Source organism: Melanotaenia boesemani, chromosome 17 (genome assembly GCF_017639745.1).
Source record: "Melanotaenia boesemani isolate fMelBoe1 chromosome 17, fMelBoe1.pri, whole genome shotgun sequence".
Taxonomy (NCBI): Eukaryota; Metazoa; Chordata; class Actinopteri; order Atheriniformes; family Melanotaeniidae; genus Melanotaenia; species Melanotaenia boesemani.
In genome coordinates this window covers 16,556,032-16,564,414 of record NC_055698.1, presented here as the reverse complement: position 1 = coordinate 16,564,414, position 8,383 = coordinate 16,556,032, and the positions used below count along the sequence as shown (strand labels likewise).

The following is an 8,383-nucleotide window of genomic DNA, read 5'->3' as shown; positions in this document are numbered from 1 at the left end:
TCCGTCCTCTTTTCATGAGTGTAAAAGAATTTCAAAGAACCACCAGTGCTAAACAAAATGCTCACACAGGAAAAGCTCTTTTATTAAATAAAGGGGCTAAATCCAAAAATTAAGTGAAGAAACTTGCAATATATTGCTCCCTGACAAGTCTGCCATTAATGTTGTCCGGGAAGATGGGAGCGGGGGAGAGGGGGGGGGGGGGGTCTCTCCTTTCTTAGGCCTGCAATGTTATGCAGTACTATGCATGCAGCAATAACATCACAGGCTCTGTCCAGGGAAATCCTCAGGTGGTGCAGGCACTGAAACCTAGATTTCAGAAGGCCGAAGGTCATCTCTTGTCTTGGTGTGTGCATGGTTGTAGGCCTGCTGTGGTGGGGTTTGGGGATCTGCAAGGGGAGTCAAGAGGAATGACTCACAGCCGTATCCTTTATCTCCCAGCAGCACACCAGAGAATTCACCTGATAATACAAAATATAATTTAGAAAACAGAGTTACACACACAATGTCCAAGGTGCTTACAGTACAAATGTGTGGGCTACCTTGTGAAAGTCTCTCATAAATTGGACTAGCCCGAAAGACTCTAGAGTCATGCACTGAGCCAGGCCACTTTGCCTCTAAATTGCTCACAAGGCAGTCAGCATCACAGATCATCTGAAATATTTAGTTGTAGCCTATTAAGGTCTTTAAATGCACAGAACAGATTCATGTAGGTCATAACCACAAATCACTCTTACCTGAACATTGATGCTGTGGAAGGATTTCCTTTTAATGTAATCTCCCTCATGTTCACCTGAGGGGCGTCTGATTCTTATGTGTGTGCAATCCACTGCCCCAATGATGTTAGGGAAAGCTGTAACAAAAAATAGTGAGTATCCAACTGTGACAGATATACTTAGAAACTAATGGGTGCACATTAAAATTGGGGTTACCTGCAATCTTGTAAAACTCCTCCTTGATGTAGAGGGGTCTTCTGTGGCCAGGGAAGGTGATGAATATATTGCTGAATGATTTCAGCGCCAGACAAACGCATCTGATTGTCCGGCAAATGGTTCCTTTATTGAGGTTCTCTGCATCCCCCACAGAATAAAGGAAGCTCCCACTCGCAAGCCATCTCAATGTGACACAGATCATCTGTGGTACAGTGAGGGCATGGCTTCGTGCTGTCTGGTGCTGTATTTTTGGACTCAGCAGCCTACATAAATATCTTAGTCCATCACCCGAAAATCTGTATCTTTCAATGACATAGTCATCTCCAAAGGCCAGGGGATCTGACCTGTCCCTGAAGACTCGTTCACGTCTGAATGCTCTTCTGAGGATGCGGGCTTCCTCGTCCAGCACATCCTCCAAAAAAGGGCAAGCCATTATGAAGAGGGAACAGGTGAAGGGGAGTTGGACCAGAATATTCTACATTGTCTTCGTCACAGATTAAATTGAAAACACCTTTGAAACTGAGGTATCTAAGCATAGCATTTGTATGGTACACACTTAAGTCTTTACCATATAAGGTTCTCTGTCTCACAGACTGGACTGACACAAGAACATGCATTCCATGCAAATGAGTATCCTATAGGCAAACTCTATGATTGGAGGACACAGGACTGAGGAATTTTCTTTGTTTAAACCCTATATAAGACAGAATGACACATCAAGTCTTTAGGTCTTCGTTCTGGCTTTGGGACCTCCAGATTTTGCTGCAGAAATCTGTTTTGATGTCTGAACTTTTGTAATAAACTTCTTTTTATTATTCAAGTCAGCGTCCAGAGACGTTTTTGCCTGAAAGCCAATTTTTCCACATCTCCTGATCAAGATACATCAAATTCTCATCAGCTGTGTTTTGTAATCTCAATTACTGCAATAAAACACATATTTATAAAACCTCTGACAGCAATTTGACGAGCAGTCTTCATTAGCATAGCAATATAACACTTGGCCTGATGAAATCATGCACTTATGACCAAGTTGATATTGTGTGATGAAATCGTGATCTTGTATTTAAATAAAATGACTAAAAAAAAAAAAAAAAAAAAAAAAAATATTATATACACTGCACTAGCACTACACGACAGCACCTGGGTCTAACTGGACTCAAAAGCGGTCTGACTAACACTTAATTATGACGTCCCATCTTGTTTGAATTCATGCTTGTGTTGTTCTTACTCTCAAATGTAAGTCGCTTTGGATAAAAGCGTCTGCTAAATGACTGTAGAATAGAATAGAATAATAATACTACAACTCGAATCCATATAAAAAGGCTGTTGCGATTACGAACAGATTTGGATTAAATGTACAGTAACTGTATATGTAATATTTTAATACTGGATGATTAAAATGACGCGCCATACTTAGGAAGACCATGGACATGCTGTAAAACACATTAATTCCTCACAGAATTGACGTTGGACATGCAGGTGACTCGCTAGGATTAATCTTAGCCTGAGCAGTTAGCCTGGTCTGGAGCAGGCTAGCTGCAGCGGATAAATCACCACAGTAACTTGGCCGGGTTTAGTTTGAGCTGCTTTCATGCAACCGACTTAGGACTAAATTCAGCCAGGATAACCAACATATCCCGGCTTAATCGCTTATCTTGGTTTCGTGCAATACCCCTCAGGAAAACTAATGAAATTTAACAAATGTTTGCTTTTTTGCAGCCATTTATGAAGGCTAATTCAGTATTCGTCTTGCATTCTGTCTTTTCTCTGAGCTCTCTCCAGGAAGTAAAAGTCAGTCTAATGTTGGCTCATCTTTTTTTTTTGCTCTGTCCCTTTCTGTCTTTCTTTTCCTTGCCTCCTCCTACAATGCCCTCTTGGGTTTCTTTGCTAAATCAGCCATAGTGCACGTCCAGTGTGTTGATATCCAGTTGCTGGTGTGATGCTGTGGTCTAAAGCAAAACACAGCGGTCAGTGATGCTCCAGGCTGGAACACAAAGTGTTGAAGTGCGTTTCTGCAGCCCCGAGAAACTGGAGGGCAATAATGGCTTCAGGAATGTACATAATCAATGTCAGTGTGCCTTCAAAATGAGTCAGAATCTATACTTTTAAAGGTCAGAAATCTTGTATTGCTTTAATAGTATTCACAAATAGAAAGCTCAACACAGGAAACTTTTTAGCAAAGAATATATTATCACAAATTAAATGAGTATTTGATTGGTTTTGTTTGTATAATTTATCATATGTATGATTATGAGCAAAATGATGTCTTTTAAAAGTATTTAAGTAAAAGAAGTAGTCTGGCCCTTGAGTGTTAAACTATTATTAATGATGTCATTAAATAATTAATACTAAAGCATCGACACGTAAGGAGCATCATATCTTTTGCTGCTGAAGGTGCAACTAATTTGACTTATTTAACATGCAGTCCTTCGTACATGGACACCAAATCAATGTGAAGGGTGGAGAGAAGATTAATGAACAAAGAGTTAGAGCCACATTCAAGCTCACATAAATCAGGAAATGTAAAATGTGCTGTGCAGGATGCTTATCACATCAGTGGGAGCATAAATAATAATAATTTTAAAAATTTGTAAAAAAAAAAAAAAAAAAAAAAAAAAACTAACTACAAAAATGAAGCTGTTCTAGGTTTCTGGGGCATTTCCCCCCGACAACGCTGACTGACATTTCCAACTCCAGTCTAATTGGGCTGCAAAAAAGCAAACAGAGCTGAAATTGTTGCATCCCAACCAAACAGCTTGGATGTAAAATTGCAAAGGAAAACCAATAATTTTTGTCACTTTAATCTGCAAGTCAACAGTTCTAACCCCAACCTCACAGTTGATTTTTAATCCAAACAATGTTCAGGATTTTAATCATTTATCTTTTCATCTGGCAAAAAGTTAGGAAAATCTAGAATTTTTCTATCTAGCATAGCCAATTGATGGCACCTTATGGGATGAGTAAGCCAACCCCTCTGATGTCTGGAAAATGCAGCCCCTTTATCACCACCACTATATAACTTATTCATAGCACTTTTCATATTCATAGCCTTCTTTACTTGACTTTTAGACAGCTCAAACATAATTCTTCTGTGGTCTGGCATTATTCACCTTAATGCATTTTAGTGAAGCGAGGAAAAGTGTAGTCAGACATTCATCTTTGCAAACAGATGGCTTAATGCATGTTAATTTTAGTAGTAGTAAAAGGTCTCACCATGACTGCTCTTTATCTATACAGTGTCTATCTGTTGAGAGAAGACTGGAGCACTTCCAGGGCTCCTGACCCCCGACCACAAAATAGCCTTAAATGAAAATGACTTCAGACTACATCAGTAGAGGCTTGGCTGAGAGAAAAACATTGGGTGGTTTTCATGTGGGGACAACATTTTGTGGCTTTATTTTATATTTACTATATGAATCCGATCTGATAAACTCTTGTCAATGCACATCACTTAAAAATATGTAATTTGTAACACTTAAACCAAAAAAGAAATCTTCCAAAAATAAATGTGAAAAAACGTTTGTCCTGTTTGTAATCTAAAAAAATGAGATGTGTACAACAGCTTTATATTAAAACAATTTTACAAACTGCATCTTTAAATAGAAAAAAAAAAACAGAAAAACTACAAGTGAGGTAAAACAAGAGTAAAAAGAACACTCAAAATCCTATTTCTACAGTGCTTCATCACAAACGGATGAAAGTGGCCACTGTCCTTCTGTCATCAATATGCAAATGGAAAAAAATGGCCCTTGAGTGCTGGGGAGCAGTTCCCTCAAGTGCATTCATTAGCCACCATTAGCATAATTGATTCCCAGCACTGCCATAAAACTGGTCACTCCCTATGCCTCTCGCTCTGGGGGTTTCTCTGGGGACTTCACGAGCTAACTTCAATCATAAATCATTAAAGGACACGACTTGCCAATGGACTGTGCCAAACCCCCAGAGACACGAGAGCAACAGTAATACTGTCACTGATGTCTAAATCATCAATGTGACATATAAAGTTGCCCACGGGTTGAGATATCCTACAATCCACCTCCCTATCCCTGCTGGTTAAGCCCTCATCTTAAAAATGTATTCTCCATATAATTAGGTAACAAATTCATTTCAGCATATGTCAGAGAATGATCAAATAGATGCAATATTTTAGGGAGTAAAATATCTTATTTTAACATCTCAGTATACACACTGACATGAATAGGGTATTTGTAACAAACCTTGTAAGAAGAAATAGCTTTTGTACCCAGTCAGAGAGAAATCATTTTAAACTTAATAAGTTTTGTAGAAGCTCTTCATAACTTTGGTAAACAAATGAACATCAGGACTGTGCAGTGAAGTCATGATAGCTATTAGCTTCAAACATATTTCTCTCTTCAGCATCTCCATTCAGAGCAGGTGTGTGGTTTATTAAGGCTCCTATTAGAGAAAGAGGGAGAATGTGCAATAAAGGTATTTTTTTCATTCTTTCCACCCAGCCTTCTTTCCATCTGTCCATCCATGCAACCATCCATCCCCCCTATTTTCAGTCTAATTAAACTCATCAAGTTTGCAGTGACGGTTTCCAACACCTCAGAGAGGCAGAGAAGGAGTTAGAGGAGGGAAGGAAAACGGCATCCTCATGATGTATTGCCACCTCACAAAATAAAACATATTCATAAAGAATATTCATTACCTCTGCCAGCCATCCCACAGATGGCCAGAAAATTGGCTTTGTGTTGAGATGTGGATTCAGGCATGCATATTAATGGAAGGCAGATGTAAACGCATATTCATATTCTTTGGCTGCTCTCTCTCTTTTTTTTTTTTGTGACAGACAGATGATAATGCGTCCACTTAGGGAAAAAGTGCTTGCATCCAGGAAGCAATTCACCTCTAATGTTCTGGTGGGTTATTGGCTTTTTGTGAGACTGTACATGTGTAATTGTATAGAGTTGTCCTGCTTTCTTACAGTCTATCACAAGCCATCTCTCAGACATACACATGCAGGACATTTTTAATAAGAACAAGATATTCAGTCATTTAGAATAGCAACATATGAAAGCAAAAAACAAAAAGGAAAATATAACAAATTTATCAACTTAAAAAAGAAATACATATAAATAACACATCAATAAAGAAATTAAAACATCGCTGCATTACATACATCACACAGAGTACACAATAATACCAAACAGTATGATGCAGTGATTTTTGAAATTGTGATTTACTTAGTAAAATACTGATTTTTAAGTATTATTTCTGTGAAATGTTTGTTTTTCCTGCTCTTGTTATTTTTAATAGATTATTTTGTTTGTCTTGATTGTGTTGCCTTTTTAATGGGCATTTTGTGTTTGAGCTTTCTGAAACATCGTGTCTTCTTAAATTTTGATGTTTTCTTTTTAATTTATCTTTTCAAATTTTGTTGGTTGAGGAGTCATCTTTGTCTTTCACTTTTACTGATCTGTGTATTTTATTGTGACCTACTGTATTGGTACTGTGTAAATTCTTTGTGTGCATTTTGTGAAAGGTTGTTTTCTATTAGGTGTCATGTTTTGGTCTGATGTCTTTTTTTTGCATCAAGACAAACATATCCAAACCTTATCTATATAAATTGTGTGGGTGATATAAAAGAAATATCCAGAAACATATTACAATATGGGAATGCAGCAATGAAACCCTTAAGTGAATGTTATGCACTTGTTGATGTTATGTTGCTGTTGCTTCTGACTCTTATTTGATGTTATCACAATTCCCAAATTTTCCACCATCAAATGTCATTCCCCAGGTTTTGATCTTTCTTCATTTCAGTCCTCTGTCTTTGAAATCAAGATTCTGTCTTCCTCCATTGCCTCCAGATGCAGGCAATCTGTCATCACTTATAAGAAATTCATATTACTACCACAAGGGGGCAGTAGCACTCTCTCTGCTTCCCTATAAAGCATCTAGATGACAAGTCAGCCAAAAAGTGCACTGCAGCATAGGTGAGTTGTTTTACTACAGGTTTTAGCAACTTTCTTGATATATTTGAAGGATCTGTGAGATAAAATGTTCTATCAATCCAAGAAAAGAACCTAAAAACAATAAACAGTAGCATTACTCTTTTACACTGGCTGTAGTATTTATGAATACTTGTGAACCTCTGTGGATCTGAGTGGGTTCACTCATTCGTTGTAGTGAAAGGATTATATTTTATATTGGGCACTATTAAAATAAATTATGAAATGGAAAATAGCTTTTTGTAATTATTTTTGTGGTAAAAATGAATGACAGTATTTTTGTAAAAAACACTTAATCATCATTTCTATGACAGCAGGCACTACTGCAGCCACTGCCCCAACAACAAATCCCAGTGCTCCCTTATACATATTAGATTTCATCTCCGTGTTACAGCCTGTATATGTCACAGTGAAAATAGGGGAGGTTTTCAATAGAAATGGCCTCATAAACCCTCAATCCTGGAACAGTGCACTGCTCAATTGGAATAAAACCTTCTTTGTTTAAGTGTGTGCCAATATGGAAAATTAAGGGCAGTTAATAAAAAGCTGTGTTAAATCAATGGAAGCTATAAAAGTTACAGGGTGATATTAAAATGTGGAGGCCGAGGGGGAGCAATAGTGGCATTAACATACTGGGCCTGAATTATCATGTTAATTTAATATCCAGTCTTCAAATGAAGCAGAAATCCCAATAAAGGTCAATTAAGCAACAAGCCTCCCTTCTCCATTTAGAATTTTATGGTCTCACCTAAATCACAGAGCTGGTGCCAGATCATGCTATAGGCCACATTGGCTGCTGGACACCTATGGGACACAATGATGGTGCACACTTTTAACATCTTGGTTAAGAACGGTGCTAAGTTTAGATTGGGACAGCACTGTTATGTTAGCCCCACCAGTCCTTACTGACTGTTATATGTCATTCTTGCCACTGCACTGAAGAGTAAGGTAAAGATATCTAGGTTGCATTTCACGGAACCTAAATAGAGATGATAGAAGGAAGGCCAAGTTGGATCCAGCATGAACTTTCTACCCACATAAATGTGGGTGTTGAGAAGGTTTCTGCATCCATCACTATGTCCTGTAAAAAGACCATTTTGTTTTTATTAATTTTCCACATTTGTGGGAACTGGAATATCCAGCTGTTTGGTCCTGCACCATCTGCAGACATAAACTGTTAGTGCTATTGCAATAAAAACACATAAATTCTCAGGTTCACACAATTCTACACTAATGAAAACAGTTATAAATATTATATTACAATTCTGCCAATAGATACCCCTAAGTGTTACACTCAGGAACTTAAATTAATAATAGGTTGTGCATTAAATTAGATCTTTATTGATATTTATATTCATGCATGTTTGTGACTTTTCTTTTGACAGGCTGTCTATGTTCCCACAGGACAACATCATTGATTAAATCAACCTTATGACCAGAAAAATCTGCTAAGGCATCAAGTAACTACCAACATAATGA

At 37.7% G+C, this 8,383-nt stretch overlaps 1 long non-coding RNA gene across 1 annotated transcript; it reads right to left on the bottom strand.

The window, feature by feature from the left end:
- Nucleotides 1-593: 593 nt before the first annotated feature.
- On the bottom strand, nt 594-964 carry LOC121656295. The gene is made up of 3 exons (XR_006013382.1): nt 930-964; nt 735-850; nt 594-651 (listed from the first exon to the last, which is right to left on the bottom strand). It is a non-coding gene; the product is annotated as an uncharacterized LOC121656295 (long non-coding RNA).
- Between the last annotated feature and the right edge of the window lie 7,419 nt (nt 965-8,383).